Source organism: Mustela nigripes, unplaced genomic scaffold (assembly GCF_022355385.1).
Source record: "Mustela nigripes isolate SB6536 unplaced genomic scaffold, MUSNIG.SB6536 HiC_scaffold_2038, whole genome shotgun sequence".
NCBI classification, from domain to species: Eukaryota; Metazoa; Chordata; class Mammalia; order Carnivora; family Mustelidae; genus Mustela; species Mustela nigripes.
This window is the reverse complement of record NW_026741445.1, coordinates 1-4,912: the sequence shown is the minus strand read 5'-3', so window position 1 is coordinate 4,912 and position 4,912 is coordinate 1. Positions and strand designations below refer to the sequence as shown.

The window sequence follows — 4,912 nt, the reverse complement described above, 5'->3', positions numbered from 1 at the left end:
AGACCGGACTCTGATTTCCCAAAGAATGCTGTGCTTTCCCAGAGATGATGCCCGGGCAAAGAGGCTTTCACTCTATGAGGGTTCCTCCCACCGTGCTACGAATACTAGGCTAAGGCAAGCAGCAACAGCAGCCCACAGAACCGACTCTGATTTCCCAACAACTGCTATGCTTTCACAGAGGTTTTAGGCTTGGCGCTAACCGCATTTCGCTGCTGCTTCCTCAGCAAGGCTTTGGGTGTTCACTCTGTCGCGTCAGGGAAGAAGAGCTGCGGAAGAGCTGGTCCCTCTTGGGCCTTGCTTTCCCGGGTTCCATGTTGGCGCCCTGGGTTCACCCTGCCAGGCAAAACTAAGCAGACACAGCCACAACCCTGCAGCAGCGTGCGTGGCCTAGGATGGCACTCAATGCACACTACCATCTCCCGGTGTAGGCAATGCTTGGCCTTTGGCACTGGCCCTCAGGCGGACTCGCTGACAAGGCCAGTGCCTACCCCACAAAAGAGGAGAGGCGACAGGGTCCCTGAACACCGTCCGTTCACTGTAATGCGGAGCTTTGGGGGGATTGTCCTCACTCCTTTCTCGGCAAACTCATGAAAGAAATTGAAGACACAAAGAAATGGAAAAATGTTCCATGCTCCTGTATTGGAAGAACAAATATTGTAAAAATGTCTATGCTACCGAAAGCAATCTACATATTTAATGCAATCCCTATCAAAATCCCATCCATTTTTTCCAAAGAAATGGGACAAATAATCCTAAAATATATATGGAACCAGAAAATACCTCGAATAGCCAGAGGAATATTGAAAAAGAAAGCCAAAGTTGTTGGCATCACAATTCCAGACCTCAAGCTCTATTACAAAATTGTCATCATCAAGATAGTAGGGAAATGTCCCCAAACAGACATAGATCAATGGAACAGAATAGAGATCCCAGAAATACACCCTCAACTCTATGGTCAACTAATCGTCAACAAAGCAGGAAGGGATGTCCAATGGAAAAAAGACAGCCTCTTCAACAAATGGTGCTGGGAAAATTGAACAGCCACATGCAGAAAAATGAAATTGGACCATTTCCTTACACCATACATGAAAATAGACTAGAAATGGATGAAGAAGCATAATGTGAGAAAGGAATCCATCAAAATCCTTGAGGAGAGAACAGGTAGCAACCTCTTTGACCTCAGCAGCAGCAACTTCTTCCTAGGAACATCGCCAAAGGCAAGGGAAGCAAGGGCAAGAATGAACTATTGGGATTTCATCAGATCAAAAAGCTTTTGCACAGCAAAGGAAAGAGTTAACAAAGCCAAAAGATGACTTTCAGAAGTTATCTGGGGGAAGAGATTTGCATTTGCAAATAAAGGGCCAGTATCCAAAATCTATAAAGAGCTTATCAAACTCAACACCCTAAGAACAAATAATCCAATGAAGAAATGGGCAAAGGACATGAACAGACATTTCTGCAAAGAATACATCCAAATGGTCAACAGACACATAAAAAAATGCTCCACATCACTCGGCATCAGGGAAATACAAATCAAAACCAGAGTGAGATACCACCTCACACCTTTCAGAATGGCTAAAATGAACAAGTCAGTCAATGACAGATGCTGGCGAGGATGTGGAGAAAGGGCAACCCTCCTACACTGTACGTGGCAATGCAAGCTGGTGCAACCACTCTGGAAAACAGCGTGGAGCTGCCTCAAAAAGCTGAAAATACAACTATCTTATGACCCAGTGCTTGTAGTACTGGGTATATACCCTACAGATACAAACGTGGCATTCTGAAGGGGCACATGCATCCAAATGTTTATAGCAGCAATGTCCACAATAGTTAAACCATGGAAAGAACCTAAATGTCCTTCAACAGATGAATCAATAAATAAGATGTGGTGTATATGTACAATGGAATACTATGCAGCCATCAAAAGAAATGAAATCCTGCTATTTGTGATGACGTGGATGGAACTAGAGGGTATTATGCTTGGCGAAATAAGTCAATCTGAGAAAGACAACTATTATATGATCTCCCTGATATGATGAAGTGGAGATGCAACATAGGCGGTTTCGAGCGTACGAAAAGAAAAATAAAAGATGGGATTGGGAGGGAGACAAACCATAAAAGACTGAATCTCACAAAACAGACAGGGTTGCTGGGGGGAGGTGTGTTGGGAGAGGATGGTGGGGGTATGGACATTGGGGAGGGCAGGTGCTATGTGAGTGATGGTGAGTGCTGTGAAATGTGTAAACCTGGTGATTCACAGACCTGTACCCCTAGGGATAAAAACACATTATATGTTTATAAAAAATTTAAAAAAATAAGTTAAAAAATCCATTAATGAAAAAACACATATTGCAAGCCCAGAGCTAATCTCATAATCAATCAAAAACGTTTGAAAGTTTTTCCCTTAAAGATCAGAAAAAAGACAAGTGTGTCCACTTTCACTACTCTCATTTGACATAGTACTGGATGTCCTAGCCAGAGAAACAAGGAACACAAAGAAAGAAAAGACTCCAAAAAAAAAAAAGAAGAAGTAAAATTTTCTTTTTTTGGATAACATGAACTTACATGTTAAAAAACCCAAAAACTTCACAAAAAATTTTGAATAAACAAATTTAGTAAATCTGCCAAATACAAGATCAATATATAAAAGACAAGAATTTTGTTTTGTTTCATTTTTTTTAATATGGAATGCTTCCCAGTTTTTCATGTCATCCTTGTTCAGTGATCACGCTAATCTTCTCTGCATCATTCCAATTTTAGTATATGTGCTGCCAAAGTAAGCACAAGACAGGAGCATTTTAACACTCTAATGATGAACTATCTGAAAAAATAAAAAAACAATATAATTCACAATAGCATCAAAAATAATAAAATACTTAGGAATAGATTTAACTAAGAAGATGAAAGATCTCTACTCCATAAACTATGACATTGATAAAGAAATTGAAGGAGACACAAATGGAAAGATAGCTCATATTTATGAATGGTAAGAATTAACATTGTTAAAATGTCCATACTACAGAAAACCATCTTTAAATCCAATTCCTATCAAAAATCCAATGTTGGGGCGCCTGGGTGGCTCAGTGGGTTAAGCCGCTGCCTTCGGCTCAGGTCATGATCCCAGGGTCCTGGGATCGAGCCCCCGCATCAGGCTCTCTGCTCAGCAGGAAGTCTGCTTCCTCTTCTCTCTCTGCCTGCCTCTCTGCCTGCTTGTCATCTCTCTCTGTCAAATAAATAAATTAAAAATATTAAAAAAAACATCCAATATTATTTTTTTACAGAAGTAAGTAAAGAATCCTAAAATTTATATGAGACCATAAAAGACAACAAATAATCAAAGCAGTTCTGAGAAAGAATGAAGAAGAGAAATTACACTTCTTGATTTAAAACTATACTACAAAGCCCTCATGCTCCAAACAATAAAGTATACTGGCATAAAAACAGACCAATAAACAAGTAGAACAGAATTGAGAGTACAGAAATAAATACTTTCATACAGTCACCTAATATTTGACAGGGGCCAACATATGTAAAGATAGTCTGTTCAATAAATGATATTTAAAACTGAATAGTCACATAAACAGTATGAAACTGGAACCTTATATCACTCATAAGCCTTAACTTGAAATAGATTAAAGACTTAAAGGTGATGCATGAAACTAAATTTCCTAAAGGAAAACATAGGAAAAATTCTCCTTGACATTGGTCTTCCCAAAAGTTTTTTGGATACTAGACCAAAAACACAAGCAAAAAAAGCAAAAATAAATAAATGGTATTACATCAAACTAAAGTTTCTACATTGCCAAAAAAAAAAAAGAGAGAGAGAGAACGAAAACACAATCCACAGAATGTAAGAAAATACTTACAAATCTTATACCTGAAAAGAGGTTAATAACCAAAAGATACAAATAGAAAATAATATATAATTAAAAAAATAGCAAAAGGATCTCAATAGACTTTTTTTTTCAAAAACGTTATATAAATGACCAACAGGAGCATTAAAAAGTGCTCAACGTAAAAAACTCAGGGCAAAGTCATTATGATGTTGTTGTTGTTGTTTACCTCTGAAAAACACAGCAAGATATTAATACCTATTAGAATATATACTACAAAAATTTGAAACTAACAAATTTTGGTAAATATTGGGGAAAAGGGGAACTTATGCACTGTGATAGGGATGTAAATTTGTATGGAAAAGAGTATGGAGATTATTCATTTTATTAAAAATAAAATTACCATATGATTCAGTAATCCCACTTCTAGGTATATATCTAAAGGAAACGAAGTCACTGCTCAAAGACATATCTGCACTCTTATGTTTATTATAAAATTATTAACTCTAAGCAAGAGATGGAAATAACTTCAGTATCCATTAATGGATGAATAAACAAAATAAGTATGGTAAATATATACTATGGAATACTACTTAACCATGAAAAATTAAGAAATACTGCCATTTACAACAGCATGGATGGATCTTGAAGGTATTTTACTAAGTGAAATATTTCAAAGATTTTATATATTTTTTAAATTTATGTATTATGATATCCCTTACATACAGAATCTGAGGAAAAGGCAAACTAATCGAAACTTAGAGTTGAGATGACAAGGGGTGAACCTGGGGTGGAGTAAGGTGGTCAAAGGGTGCAAACTTGCAACTATAATATGAAAAAGTTCTGGGGATCTCATGTACAGCATGATGATCATAGTTAATAAAATATACATACTTTTTTTATTGTGCTTCCCTTTATTAAACTTTGCATATATCATATTCTTACAAGTTGAAAGTTTATAGCAATCTTGTATAAAAGAGGTCTGCTGCCACCATCTTTCTAACAACATTTGTTCATTTTGTGTCTCTATGCCACATGTTGGTAATTCTTGCAATATTTCAAGTTTTTTCATTATTATT

The 4,912-nt window shown here is 37.0% G+C and overlaps 1 non-coding gene across 1 annotated transcript; it reads right to left on the bottom strand.

Moving 5' to 3' along the window:
• Window positions 1–2,677: 2,677 nt before the first annotated feature.
• On the bottom strand, window positions 2,678–2,784 carry LOC132008903 (U6 spliceosomal RNA). Its single transcript, XR_009401748.1, has one exon. It is a non-coding gene; the product is annotated as a U6 spliceosomal RNA (small nuclear RNA).
• Window positions 2,785–4,912: the final 2,128 nt, after the last annotated feature.